This window comes from Hibiscus syriacus, unplaced genomic scaffold, assembly GCF_006381635.1.
Source record: "Hibiscus syriacus cultivar Baekdansim isolate YM2019G1 unplaced genomic scaffold, ASM638163v2 tig00111151_pilon, whole genome shotgun sequence".
In the NCBI taxonomy this organism is placed as follows: domain Eukaryota; kingdom Viridiplantae; phylum Streptophyta; class Magnoliopsida; order Malvales; family Malvaceae; genus Hibiscus; species Hibiscus syriacus.
In genome coordinates this window covers 1,450,372-1,466,483 of record NW_024062999.1, presented here as the reverse complement: position 1 = coordinate 1,466,483, position 16,112 = coordinate 1,450,372, and the positions used below count along the sequence as shown (strand labels likewise).

Below are 16,112 nucleotides of genomic sequence, written 5' to 3'. Positions count from 1 at the left end.
AGTCTTTTTAATTTTTATCGATAATCTAATTATGTATTCTTGGAATTTTATGATTTTATAATCTTTAAATTTCTATGTTTGACACCTAACATAAGGTCATTAATTCAATTGTGGGTTTAGATTTCTTGAGTTTTGTTCGTATGACGTTCATTGCATTTTGTGACCAACAAGTACTTGATGAAATATGAATGAACTTCTTTGGATCTTGGATTCATACTTTTAATAGCTAATTCAGAGATTTTTTTAAGGGTGGACACATATATGTTAACAACATAAAATTTTTAAATAGGATGCTTGCAAATAAAATTTTAGGGTGGGCACCGTCAATAAAATAAGAAATTAATCAAAGAAAACTCAGATTTCAAAATAGGCACGAAAAATTTCAGGGTAGACACTATCAATAAAACAAATAACTAATTGAAGAAAAATCGAATTTCAGGATGAACACATGTCCAGCCACACCAAACTCCGCAAGACGTACTTGTTAAAAAAATTTATTTGAATATTACTCCCCAACCCGAACAAGATCACTTTTAGACTATATAATCTCTACTTCAATTGAATTTTCCCCCATATTTTTTAAAAACAAATGAACCTATTAGTGGTTTTCAGTGGTAAAAGAATATGTTACTTTTTTAAAATTTTTAAGTTCGAACAATTACATTTACAGATCATATGCTTTACTTTAGATTTTTTTATAGAATTTTAAAAAAAATTCATTATACTTTATTTTTTTAAAATTGAATCTCTATTAATTGTTGACCTAGAAGTTATAAAAAGATAAAATAATTTTTTAGTCCTCTATGTTTATAATTTTATCAATTTGATCACTAAAAGTTATTAATTTAATCTAGAGTCTATTAATTATTGATATAGAAGTTATAAAAGAAATTAAAATAACTTTTTAATCATCTATATTTACATTTTTATTAATATGACCATTAAAATGTTATCAATGTAAATGATAAAAAAATATAGTATTATTCAATTAATGATGATTTTTTATTATTATACATTAAGAATCAAATTGTATTCTTTCAAGTCGACAACTAGTGGTAAGATTGAACTTAATTTTAAATAAAAAAAGCTTAATTTCACAAAAAAAATAAAGGGACTAAATTTAAAACTTTAAAATATTTAAACCAAAAAAGCATAACGATGGGCTAGAGATGCTAGTTCCTGCTAAAAAAACGTGAAGGGATAACTCTTGCCAGCCTAGCCAATCATACGTAAGAAAAAGAAAATTTAGAAAAGCACCCTAGAAAAAGGAAGAGAAACCAAAATCATCAAACAAACTGAAAGAAAAACCCTTTGCTATTTATATCCTCTCATTTCCACTCTTCACATCCAACAAATCCTTCAAATCAGATGAAAAAAAGAAAGAAAAAAACAAAGATGTTTGGAGTTTCAGGCTTGATAGATTCATCATGCACCACTGATAGTTGAAGCTGCCAGCATGATCTAGCTTTATCCCTTGGGGAGAGAGGGAGAGAGACTAGATCATATGACAGCTTCATCTGTCCATGGCAGCATGAATAAAATCCTAATGAACGAACCCGAAGAGAGGTGTGGTTATTTCCTTGGTTTCTTCTTCTTTATCTTTCATAAGAACTTGTGTGGTTTCAGCTTTTTCTTTCGGTATCAAGTCTTGTTGTTCTTGTTTCATTGGAAGGATATTATATTAGGATGCTTGTTAGGGTTTAAGCGACTATTTTCCTTTTTATGTTACTTGGACTCGAATGAAGGTATCAAATATATGCGTGTTCGACGCGAATATGTTCAAGTTTTTCTATGTATTTTTAGGGTTCTTGAAGGATTGTATACCCATATCCAGATATGTTCTGCAAGAGTACTTGGAGGAGTTAAAAAAAAACCGTTGGAGCAATATAACTCACTTCTACTCTTGATTGGTTTTGTGTTCTTAATGTACTCATTGGGTTAGAAAATAGGACTGCTGCAAAATAATAGGGTTATCATTGACTAACCCACAATATTAATAAAATAATAAAGAAAAATGGAATGATTTACTATAACTCTTAGAAGTTATTATCTTAGAAGCAATTTCGTTTGAATTAGAGTAATCTCTAAAGTTGACGGTCACCTCAAAAGATATAACAAAGCCTTTCAAACTTCATATTTCGAAATGATGAAATAGAACCTCGCTTGTGTTACTCTCTCGACAAAAAAATTTCGAGAAGGAAAGAGAGGAAACATAAAAAATTGTATACCAATTAGGGAGAGGGTCCATTCTTTAGGAGTAGTAGAGGGGTAAAGTTGTCGAATGATGGATCTAAGAGTACAATTTCTATGTTTGAGAGCTGCACTCATGTGTGTTATTCATTCTTCAATGTTTGAGAGCTCAATGATGGATCCATGAGAACAATTTCTCCGTTTTCTTTTTGCCATATTTGATTTTTCTCTTGCAGAAATGTGCTAGATTTCTCTTTGATAGCTGGGAATATTTTGCTTAATCATTTCTATTTCAGAGATTAATTGGAAGAATTCATGGTGGACCACCAGCTAGGAAGTTCTATATGATAAGAGATTTCCTGTGAATTTCAAAATAAATAAAAAATGTTTATTAAACAAAAACCAGAAGAAGAGACAAGTTGCTCAACCCAGGCTTTGATCTGTCATCTCTCATTAATTTATTTGCAAGCAAAGAGCCAACTGGTACCACCCACCTTCCAATCCCTATGCTTTTAAATTCCACTAAGATCAGGACTATTTACCTTTTCCCTTTTAGGGTTGCAGAACCATATACTTTTGACAGTATTTCTTCAATCTCAATTCTTACATACTAAAAGAACTGCCCTTAACCAACAAGTATTGTCACATTGTCAAGAGGAATAGTATGAATTAATCTCGATCGAACTTTTTTTCTCTTACTTGATAAGGATCAATCCTCAACTGCAAGTGTGCAACACTCGTGAGTAAAGATGAACTCTCAGTCTCTTGTGGTCCAAGTAAATATGCTTTTGTGGAAAAAAGGAAACATCAATTTCTATTTATTTTTCATAGATATCCCAGAGTTTGTCAAAAAAATGTAACTGGAATAGACTGGTGAGTCAACTTTGCACGCCATGATTGTCATGGCAGTGCCTAATTTCTGGGATATATAGTAATTCTTTCCCCACCTAAAAAAAATGCATATTCATGCAATCAGCGATGGACCTAAGGGGGCGGTCAAAGTGGTTTGGTCAGTACAAAATCTTGTGTTCCCTTGTATATAAGAAACGGTGTTACTAGTCTTGGTGCTAGGGATTCCTTTTGTTTCTTTCTTTGAAGATTGAAAAACTAGGGTTTGTATATAAGAAGCGGAGTAATATTTTTTGGATGGACACAAATAAAATTTTAGAATAGGCACAACTAATAAAATATATAAATAACAAGAGAAAATCTGAATCTCAAGGTGGACATGCGTGCCCACCCTAATCATAATGTGGATCCGCCACCAAGTGTTATGGTTGTAGATTACGCATCGTAGAACGGTTTTCGTTAATATAATTTATTTTTAAAAATTTTTATATTTTTATTATTTTTTTAAATTAATCACTGATATCTATTCTATTGACCAACTAATTCAGATCGGATACTGCAAAGGCGAGGGTGACCTTTCCAACCCAGTTTGCTTCATTCACAAACGCCAAGATTCGAACCCCTGACCTTGCTTAAAGGACTAGTGTCTCATCCCACTAGACTAACTGATTTAAGTTTATGATCTTAATTTAATGAGGTACCCACAAAATATTTTGACAATATCTCAATTTGATTCAATTACTATAAAGACCGAACATTTTTATAAACGTCGATATGATTTTTACGTTGATAACCCATTGGTTTAATATAAGAAACAGAATCGGACTGGTAATGGAACTAACTGTAATTTTCCTTAAATGGTGTGGTGAAAACAATTATTCAAATGAGGTGAAAAAGAAATTGGGTGAAGTATTGGTAAATGAACATTACTATCTCTTTTATTTCACTTATTATACTTTGATTTTTTTTATTTTTTTATTGAACTTAATATATTAGATTTTTTTTAGTCATTTAACCGTTTCCTCGCTAAAAGTGTTTGATATAGTTTTTTTTATCTTTTTAATGGGTAAATTAAAAAATTTAATCATTAAACTTTATTCTCACTCCTATTTCACTAATTATACTTTTTATTATTTCAATTTAATCATTAAACTTTATGCATTAGACTTTTTTGGTCACTCTTCTGTTAACAACAAAAAAGTCACATCATAAAGTCGTTAGTAAGGAAACGGTTGAGTGACAAAAAAATTTAATGTATTAAGTTCTGTGAAAAAATTAAATTATAATAAGTGGAATAGAAGAGATAATAAAATTCAGTTATCAAATTTGTAATTTATCCGAAGAAATTATTTTTCAATTGTGATAATATAAAACAATGAAAGGAATCACTTTTGTTTTAAAAGACATTATATTTTTTGAGTTGATATGTTAATAAGGTTGGCTTTTACACTATATGCAATCCAAGGAAGACGCTTTGTGTTTTCGAGGTTTTCCGATATATTCTCTTATTCACTGTTCATTTCAATTCACTTTTAAAAAAATTTCACCACCTTATATGAACCATTTTTTCCACCACTTTTATCCCTTCAAAATTGCCGGGAACTACATGTATTTTTTGGTTTTTTGGTAAATTTGATCATTTTTCTTTTATATTTATATATTTTGCTCACTGAATCTAGAAAATAAATTTTATACGTTCTCAGTTTATTAATTTTTGATTACTTAATTTATCAATTATTCTGTTTTAGTCACTAAATTGTATATTAGTTTGATGACATGACATATTAATAAAAAAAGATTAATTTTTAATGTAACCTTTGAACTTTAGATATAATATTATTTTAACCTTGAACTTTAGATGCAATATCATTTTAACCATTAAACTTGAGATAAAATATCAATTTAACACTAGAATTTGACTAAAAACTCTCATCACCAATGCCACTATCATTATTATTTATTCATTATTTTATTTTAATTTATTTCCTTTTTCTGTTCAAAAGTATTTGAGTTTGTAAGGTTAAGTTCGAATCCTATCACTGTTACTCTTAGTGGGCAATCTGTAAATTCTTATATAAATCACAATTGAGTCTTAGATTTGCCCTGCTCCTGGACTTGTGGAGTCACTCCTAACCTTAATTTTTTTGTAAAAGAAAAAAAGTTTACTTATTATAAAATATATAAAGAGTAGAAAATAAATTAAAAAATATTTGATTTAAATTAATTGAATTATAATAAATTTATTTTTTTTTTCAAATTCTTTAACATGGAAGGGGATAAATTTATAAAGAGTTTTGTTATTGATCAAATTGATGTTTAATTATATGATAGATAGTGGATTTGTTTGAAACTGAAAATATAGAAGGATTGCTTGTGCAAGAAATGGAAGCATTAAATCGAGCTCATTACAAGAACAATGAGTTTTTTTTTTTTTTTGAACAAGAGAAGGTGAAATCATAGCATATTATTTCTGTCCAAACATTAAAGAATGAAATCCCATCAAGCATGCATTCACAAGAGAATCACTTTCTTTGATACATCAGATATCTTTGGACCCCAAAACGATGGAATCTTGGTCGGAAAGGTAACATATTGATATGATTTCATAGGCATTCACTTTCTTTTATTGCTTGTAAATGCAATTCATCAACTTGTAAACACCGATCTCTTTTCAGGCAATGAAGCAACTACCGCGAGAGAAGGTACAATTAGCCACGAAATTCGGTATTGTCAGGATCGATCATGCAGCGGATGCAGAGCCAAATGTTTCAATAAATGGTACCCCTGAACATGTCCGTGCCACGGTCGAGAGTAGCCTCGAGTGCCTTGACTTCGAATACATTGATCTGTACTACCAGCACAGGGTTGATACTAGAACACCAATAGAGGATACTGTGACCATGGAGAAGATTGAAAACTAAATGTAACCATGGATGTATGGTCCATGGACTTCCAGTAGGTGAAACTATTGAAGGACAAGAAGTATTAAAAAAGTGTTCACTGGAACCAGAATTACCAAAATAAAATAAAAGGCCACATATGTTATTAGGATGCTCAAAGGAAATATGAGTAAATCAAGGTTAAAAGAATATAGCAGTATATATATATATATATATATATATATGTATATATTAAAGAATCTATGAACCAACAACTCAATCCAATCTCTAAATTGTTTATAATTAGGTTGAAGAATTAACGACTCAAAAAAATTAAAAAAAAAATGTATATGGGAAAATATGATAAAACTATGATGTCCAACAGTTCAAACTTTTCAATCTGTTGTTGAGCGTTGGGAAGGAGTTAATGTTCCCATATAAGAAGGTGGTAACATTCCAGTTTGATCATACACCGTCTCGAACAATGGTGGCAACATTCTGTAAACTCCAGCAACCTCCTTCATAGCACTAGTTCCCGAAACAGCAGCAGTTCCGTCAGCTCGACCACCACCGAGTATGTTGTGGAATTCGGGTTAATTTCCACCAATAACAGATTCACCTTCAAAACTATTATCTAGGTGACTAGTGTGAAAATGATTGTACTAAAAATCACCCAAGGTATATTCCCAGGAAAGAGGAGGGGTCACAATGGTCCCTCTTAAAACCCACTTTCCTTAGACAGAACTACCAAGACAAGTAATTTTAATAGGACAATAATTAACAACAACTATACCCGACAATAGCTATTAAATAGACAAAAGAGAACACCAAAATATTTCACTAATAGAGGAAATATTACAAAGAGAGAAAGAATACAAATAGCCTTTAATATAGAAGAATGCTTATATTTGTGGGATGATTAACTAAGGAGGATGATGGTTTTATTTATAACAAAAGAATTTCCCCTCCTCCTTATACACAACCAATGTGGGACTTTGCCAAAAACCAACAAATCTCCACCTTGGCAAATTTCACACATCTCTAAAAAAACAATCTTTTAATTTGTAACAATATTGACCAAGTCTAAACAATGTTTAAACTTGACCGCAATTACCACTTTTGTCAACATATCAGCAGGATTCTCAGTGGTCCGAATCTTCTGGATTATGACTCCACCTTCTTCTAGAATCTCTCGTACAAAGTGATATCGAACATCGATGTGCTTCGTCCTTGCATGGTAAACCTAGTTCTTTGCTAAATGAATAGCACTCTGACTGTCACAGTGCACTTTAATGTGCTTTTGTTCCATTCCCAATTCACCAAGCAACCCTTGAAGCCAAATTGCCTCCTTCACAGCCTCTGTAACCGCCATATACTCTGCCTCTGTAGTAGACAAAGCCACTGTTGACTGTAAGGTGGACTTCCAACTGACTGGTGCCTTTGCAAATGTAAACACATGACCAGTAGTTGATTGACGCTTGTCCAAATCACCTGCATAGTCTGAATCACAATACCCAACTACACACTGACCGTCTTGTTTGTCCTGCTGAAAGACCAAACCAACATCTATGGTGTTCAGAATATACCGCAGAATCCATTTCACAGCTTGCCAATGTTCCTTTCCAGGATCATGTATATACCTGCTCACAACCCCAACTGCCTGTGAAATATCGGGTCTCGTACACACCATTGCATACATCAAGCTACCAATAACACTTGCATACGGAACCTTTGACATGTATTCCCGTTCTGCATCATCCTTAGGTGATATTGATGCACCGAGCTTGAAATGAGGAGCAAGAGGTGTACTAACTGGTTCTGACATCTCATTTATGCCAAAACGTTTTAGTACCTTCCTTAGATATTCTTTCTGAGACAAATAAAGCCTCCTCAGTTTCTTATCCCTTGATATCTCCATGCCTAGAATCTTCTTCGCTTCACCAAGATCCTTCATCTCAAACTCCCTGTTCAATTGAGTCTTTAGTTTCACAATTTCTGTCTGACTCGTGGAAGCTATCAACATATCATCAACATAAAGAAGAAGATATATATAGGATCCGTCTTCTAGCTCGCGTAAATACACACAATGATCATATTTGCTTATTGTGTACTTCTGCCCTATCATAAACTTGTTAAATCTCTTGTACCACTGCCTTGGAGATTGCTTCAATCCGTACAACAATTTTTCTAATTTGCACACCATCTCTTATTTTTCAGCAACTTTGAATCCATTTGGCTGAGTCATGTAGATTTCCTCATCCAAGTCTCCATGTAAAAATGCAGTTTTTACATCCATCTGAACTAGTTCCAAATCCAACTGCGCTACCAAAGCCAACAAAATTCTGATGGAGGAATGTTTTACAACTGGAGAAAACACTTCATTATAATCAACTCCCTCCGTTTGAGCGTAGCCTTTAGCCACCAATCTTGCTTTGTAGCGAATGTTATTCTTGTCAGGAAATCCATCTTTCTTTGCATATACCCACTTGCACCCAATTGCCTTCTATCCCTTCGGAAAACTAGCTAGTTTCCACGTCTGATTCTTTTGAAGGGATTGCATTTCTTCATTCATGGAGATCCTCCACTTTTTATGTTCTGAACTTTGAACTGCTTCATTAAAAGTGGCAGGAACGTCATCAATTGCAATTGGTGATGCAAAAGAGACCATATCAGCATAACGAGCAGGTTGTCTAATGGTCCTCTTTCCCTTTCTGAGTGCAATTGATTCATGTTGCTGTGGAGGTTCTTGGGTCTGAACCTCTTCTTCATCTAAATATTCTTCTACCATAGGAGAGTCAACATCAGTTTCTTTACTGGTTGGGATAATCTTGCTTCCTTCAAACTCCACCTGTTTGGGAGTTCCATATGTCTGGTCTAATTTTTCTGAAGTCACCTTTCTCAACATTGTAGATTCATCAAAGGTAACATCCCTGCTGAAGATTATTTTCTTTGTTTTTGGACACCAAAGACGATAGCCTTTCATACCAGAGGTGATCCCCATAAAGATCGCCTTCTTTACTCTTGGATCCAGCTTTGACTCCTTAACATGGTAGTATGCAGTGGAACCAAACACATGTAAGGAATCAAAATATGTAGCAGGTACTCCAAACCATTTCTCTAATGGTGTTTTACCACCAATAGCAGTCGATGATAAGCGGTTGACAAGGTGACAAGCATAGACCAAAGCCTCAGCCCAAAATTATTTGCCTAACCCAGCATTAGACAACATACACCAAACCTTCTCCACTAATGTCCGGTTCATACGCTCTGCTACTCCATTCTGTTGTGGTGTACCTCTGACAGTGAAGTGCCTGACAATACCTTCCTCTTCACAGACTTTCAGAAATGGATCATTTTTGTACTCTCTACCATTGTCTGTACGGAGATGTTTGATTTTTCTGCCTGTTTGAGTCTCCATCATCTTTTTCCATTTAAGGAAAAATCCTAGCACCTCATCCTTTGTCTTCATTGGATACACCCAAACTCTCCGGGAAAAATCATCAACAAAGGTGACATAATAGTGTGTTCCTCCCAATGAAGTTGTCTTGGAAGGCCCCCATACATCTGAATGAATATAATCAAAAATACCTTTAGTATCATGGATTGCTGTTCCAAATTTCACCCTCGTCTTCTTCCCTTTGATGCAATGCTCACAAAAAGCTAATTTGCAAGTCCGAGCACCCTTCATTAATCTTTGATCTATGAGTAATTTCAAGGATTTTTCACCAACATGCCCCAAGTGCATATGCCATAACCTGGTTGCTTATGACTCATATTCATCAGTTGCCATTATTGCTGTCCCAACAATTGTACTACCCAGAAAGTAACACACATTGTTTCTTTTTCGGATTCCCTTCATTATCACCAGTGCACCAGAGATAATCCTTATAATCCCATCTTTTGCCTTTACTTCTAAACCTTTTGACTCTAAGGTTCCCACAAAGATGAGATTTCTCATTAAATCTGGTACATAATGGACACCTGTTAAGGTTCTGATTGATCCATCCTGATTCCTCAAGCGAATTGAACCAATCCCAAGTGTGTCAAGAGGGGAATTATTTACTGTGTAGACAATTCCACCTTTTAGTTCTTTAAAATCAAAGAATCATTCTCTATTGGGGGTCATATGGTGGCTACAAGCTGAATTTAACAACCATGAACTGGAACAACTGGTTGATGGCGTAGCAGCGAATGCGAAATCTGAATTTGCATCATCATACTCGACCACATTTGACCCTGAGACAGCCTTCCCCCTTTTAGGTTTGCCTTTATTCTTTAGCCTGGGACATTCTTTCTTTCAGTGCCCTTTTTCTCGATAAAAGGCACATTCATCTTTGCTCAATCGTGACTTTGACTTCGATCTCCCTCTGCTTCCTTTATTTTGACTCTTCGAACGGCCTCTAACAACAAGAGTTTCTGCTTCGACACTTGTGTTTTCTTGTTTGTCTTTCTTTCTCAATTTATAACTATACAAGGCAACAGTTACTTCACTGAGAGACACATCAACCTTCCCATGAAGTAGAGTAGTTTCAAGATACTCAAACTCATCAGGAAGTGATCCTATCAACATCAGAGCCAAATCTTCGTCTTCAAAAGTCACGTCCATATTCATCAGATCAGTCACCAGCTGATTAAAGCTAGTAATGTGATCATTCATAGTGGTACTTGGTACATAGTTGAAGTGGAACAATCTCTTTTTCATGTAGAGTTTGTTCTGACCGTTTTTCTTCAAAAATTTCTCCTCCAGTGCCTTACACAATTTACTTTCAGAAGTTTCCTTAGAAAATGCATACTTCTGCTCTCTAGAAAGACACGATCGAATAGTACCACATGCCATTCTATTGATCCTCTTCCATTCTTTCTCCTCAACATCATCTAGTTTCTCTCCTTCAATAGCAATGTCTAGACCCTGCTGAAATAGGGCATCTAGAACCTCACTTTGCCACATGCCGAAATGACCGGTGCCATCAAAAATCTCTATTGTAAATCTAACATTTGTCACAGCATTTCTTGCCAAAATTGAAGATGAAGAAGAGTCTGCCATTTTTGCTACAATTTCTATTTAATAGCTGCCAATGCGGAATGACAATTATCCCAAGGAAATTTTTTCTGATGTGAAAGATCAGCCTAAGCCGCAACCACAGAGCATACTAAAATAAACCAAGAGCTTTGATATCAATTGTTGTGGAATTCAGGTTAATTTCCACCAATAACAGATTCACCTTCGAAACTATTATCTAGGTAACTAGTGTGAAAACGATTGTACTAAAAATCACCCCAAGGTATATTCCCAGGAAAGAGGAGGGGTCACAATGGTCCCTCTTAAAACCCACTTTCCTTAGACACAACTACCAAGACAAGTAATTTTAATAGGACAATAATTAACAAAAACTATACCCGACAATAGCTATTAAATAGACATAAAAGAGAACACCAAAATATTTCACTAATAGAGGAAATATTACAAAGAGAGAAAGAATACAAATAGCCTTTAATATAGAAGAAGGCTTAAATTTGTGGGATGATTAACTAAGGAGGATGATGGCTTTATTTATAACAAAAGAATTTCCCCTCCTCCTTATACACAACCAATGTGGGACTTTGCCAAAAACCAACATAGTACACCTCTATCAGCTGCATCTCCTCCTCCATTAGTCCAAATGTTGATCTTTGGTTGTAATCCACGAACATCTTCAACATTTATCTTAGCAATATCTTGAAACATTCTGGCATTAATCATCAAGTAATCCCTTAGGATTACATAGTTGCCTCCCACTGCTTCCAAGAGTGTGCTTAGATACACGCCTTGTGCCTTTACAAGTGCCATTAATCCTTCAGCTTCCTTTATTTTCGCATATAATTCTCCGTCAGCAACTTGTTTACGAGTGTAAAATGCAGCATCCACGATTGATTTCTCTGCCTCAGCCTGTTTTTCTTTCTCATACAATCTTGCCTCTGCTTCCTTTTATTTCTTGTACAGCTCCTGATTGGCTTCTTTCACCTACAAGAAACAATAGATAATTAACAATTCAAAGCTACACAAGAAATCCTTCAAACTAATGAATCAAAATTACCTTACTATCATAATCGACGCTAGCTTTACTAAGAAACTCAGACTTAAGCTTCTCAGTCATGGTGGCAGCATTCATCATCTCCACTTCTTTTTGAAGCTCAGCTGCCCTCAATGCCACCGCCTTTGTCGCCTCCACCTCAGCCACTTGTGCCTCCTTAGACCAACCAGCTTTCTTCTTAGCCAAATCTGCATTAGCCTTTGCTACTTCCGCCTTTCTTTGGTTTTCGAAAACCTTAACCTCAGTATTCACCCTTATCTCCTCCTTGTTCCCTTCACCTTGCCTCTGCATAGCTATAATCTTGGTTTCGGCGTCGATCTTCGCCGCATTTTGCTTAGTTTTTCCTTCCCTTACCTTAGAACCAACCTCGCCTTTCATCTTGGCCTCGGCTACATCAATCTTGGCTTGATTAGCAACCTCCATCTAAGTCTTTTGACCCAAGTAAGAAAAATACTCATGACCAGGTACATCAACAAGCTGTTGAACGTTACAATTGTAGACGAAAAGCCCAAACTGGTTAAGTTCAAGCTGAATCTTTTCAAAAACCTCACGTTTAAATTCTTTGGTTCCCTTGAAAATCTCTTCCATGGACATGGCAGCATCAATAACCCTAGTTTCTCCCTCGATCACGCCTTGAACCAGTTCTTTGACATGGTCGAATTCTTTGTGGTGGGGAGACATATGCCTAGCATACTTGATGAGGCTTTCGTTATCGCCCTCGCGAGGGCCGATGGTGAAAACGGCTGGGAGGACGAAAGGTAGCTTCTCAGTGCTCATGTCTTGGACTTGGAAGGTGTAGTTTACAGGGGAAAGGTCTAAAACGGTGCAGGTCTGCCCTGGAAGCACCCATGCCTTCTTCACAAGCTTGATGTCTTCGATACCGGCGCCAGTTACGGCTAGATATTGCGATGCTTCCGCTATTTTATACATATCGATAGATTAATCCGGATCGAAGAAAATATTGAAGGTTTTTCTGACAGAAATTTATGACTAATCGCAAGATTTAATTGTTTAACATACATACATACATATATATATATATATATATATATATATGTATGTATGTATGTATATATATAGCATGTATAGTGTCCGTAGTAGGGCTTCTTTATATTCAAATGCTATTGGACTTCTATTTTTGACCAGATTCCATATTTTTATTACAATAAAATATTATATATATTCTTATTCCCATTAAAGTGTTTGTTAAAAGTAAACTTCTATAATTGATTATTTTTATTAAATTAACTATTTTTTTATATATTTACATTGGTTTAGATTAAAGAAACTATTATTAATAAAAATTTAAATTATTCTATCTTCTTTAATATTTTTTTGACATATAAATTTTTAAAATTGATTGATTATTTATTACTATTGATTTTTAATAAATATATTTTTCCTTAATTTTTTCTAAAGGTATATTTACATTAATTTATATAAAGATCTTGTTAATGGAATTTATATTATTCATTTACTACTAATTAGAGTTATATAATATATATATATATATATATATATCCTTATAGCGAATAATCAACTACTATATCATAGTTTTGTTACAATAAAATACTAGTTACTAGTTTATTGATTTTTTTACGATCAAACCATGAGGTACATAATAATATATATTATTAATGGATTATTTCTTATCAAATTAACTATAGAGTAGTACGAACTAATTTAATCCAGTAGTTAAAGGAATTATTGTTGTTCATAGAGATCATGGGTTCTCATTGATAAGATAGAAATTGAGCTATCTAAGAAAGCAAGAAAGAAACTGAAAATACTTTGTAATCTTTTTATTATCAAGAAGCTAATCTCTCTTGAATTAGAGAGCAGTATTTATACAGTCAGGAAAGCATATGATTAACAGCTCAACAAACGACTAACAGCTCAACAACTTAACTGCTACAAGCTAACAAACTATTTTAGAACTCACAACTTATTCATAAGCACAAGCACGTGATCACTAATATTCACCCTGCTTTATCAACCTCTTCAGCACTTGCTTCAGATTCTGCAGCAAACTTCTTGACTTCAATATTCCCCTTGTCATTCCCACTTTGTAAACCTGTAGGAAGCCCTCTTAGCTGTGTTACCAAGAGTTTTTGTCTGTGCTTGAGAAACGAGGCAGAAGACAATGGCTTTGTCAAAACATCCGCCACCTGCTCATAAGCTAGAACCTCATTAACCTGTAAATGACCATCAACAACCATTTCTCGTACAAAAAATAAGTCAAGCTCAACATGCTTGAACTTAGAATGCTGAACAGGATTGGCACAAACCGCAACAGTGCTGGAATTATCACACCACAGGGTAGCTTTACCATGTGGAACCACTCACAATTCTTAAAGCAATGACTCAATCCAAACAATGTCAGCAGCTGCAGAAGCAACACTCCTATACTCAGCTTCAGCCGTGGAACGAGAAACAACTTGCTGCTTACGTGAGCTCCAGGAAATGAGATTTCCACCAAAGAAAATGCAGTAGCCAGTCGTGGAACACCTATCATCAGGATCAGACCCCCAATCTGCATCCGTAAAACCAGTCAGAGACATGCGAGACGATGCTGTAAAACGGAGACCATAATCAATAGTTCCTTGAAGATAATGTAAAATCCTCTTAACAGCATGAAAATGGCTATTGCGAGGTGACTGCATGAATTGACAAACTTTGTTTACTGCAAAAGCAATATCTGGCCGAGTGACTACTATGTACTGAAGAGCTCCTACAATGCTTCTGTATTGGGCTGCATCTTCAATGGAATCACCGGCATCAACTGACTACTTGCAGTTGGAGACCATGAGAGTAGGAAGGCTCTTGACATCTCCAAAACCATGCTTATGCAATAGCTCCCGAATATATTTTTGTTGAGTCAAAACAAGACCATTACCATCAGAACACACCTCTATACCAAGAAAGAAATTAAGAGAACCAAGATCCTTTAACGAAAATCCAGAATTCAGTTTTTCAATCACAGACTGAATCTCACTAGTATCACTCCCTGTCAAGATGATATCATCTACATATACAAGCACGTAGATAACACTACTAGCTGATTTTTGAAAAACAAGGATGAATCAGATTTAGACAAAACGAACCTTTCAGAGACCAGGTATTCTCGAAGGCTCTCAAACCAGGCCCGAGGAGCTTGCTTCAAGCCATAAATTGCTTTATGCAGCTTGCAAACTAAACCATCACCAGCTTGCACTAACCCAGGAGGCTGGGTCATGTAAACCTCTTCCATCAATGCCCCATTTAAAAAGGCATTATTAATATCTACTTGATGCAGCAGCCAACCTCTTGTCAATGCAAGAGTAAGAATCACTCGTACCGTTACAGGTTTCACAACTGGACTAAAAACTTCATGAAAATCAATCCCTGGCCGTTGAAGAAACCCTTTTACAACAAGACGAGCCTTATACCGAGACACTGAGCCATCATCATTACGTTTCACCTTAAAAATCCACTTGCAGTGAACAGGTACACGATCTCTAGGAAGAGGGACCAGAGACCATGTGTTATTTGCAATCAAAGCATCAAACTCTTCCTGTACAACTTTCTTCCAATGAGGAATCTTCATAGCATCTTTAATGGATCGAGGCTCTTCATCAAAGTATTCAACATGTAAAACATGAGGTTTTTGAATGCCATCTTTGGCCCTGGTAACCATGGAATACGTGTTATGAGGGACCCGAGATGGAGGGCAAACAATAGTCTCAGGTACACGTGAAGGCGAGACTTGTCCATCAACCTCGTGAACTAGAGAATCTCGTGTAGGCAAAACAAGTCCATCACTCTCGTGAACTAGAGGATCACGTGGGCTGGTTGAATTAAAAATATCATGCGTTGAATTCAATGGACCATTTGTTGAATTAAATCGAGCATGCACCGAATCCAATGGAGCATCACATGGAGCATCACGAATGGATGAAGAGCACATGGGAGCATTACGCATTGATGGAGAGCAGATAGGACCTTCACGTGGGTTGTTCTCACTCCCAATTCTTTTATTATTCACATTTTTTGGAGCAACTCCTATTTCCATATGCACATGAGCTGGTGGCGTGGTCCCAACTCCTTGATTATCAGCATTAGTTGAAGACAAAGGCGCAACACG

The 16,112-nt window shown here is 35.2% G+C and overlaps 1 pseudogene; it reads right to left on the bottom strand.

Moving 5' to 3' along the window:
• Positions 1 to 6,313: 6,313 nt before the first annotated feature.
• LOC120154922 lies at positions 6,314 to 12,919 on the bottom strand (annotated as a pseudogene).
• Between the last annotated feature and the right edge of the window lie 3,193 nt (positions 12,920 to 16,112).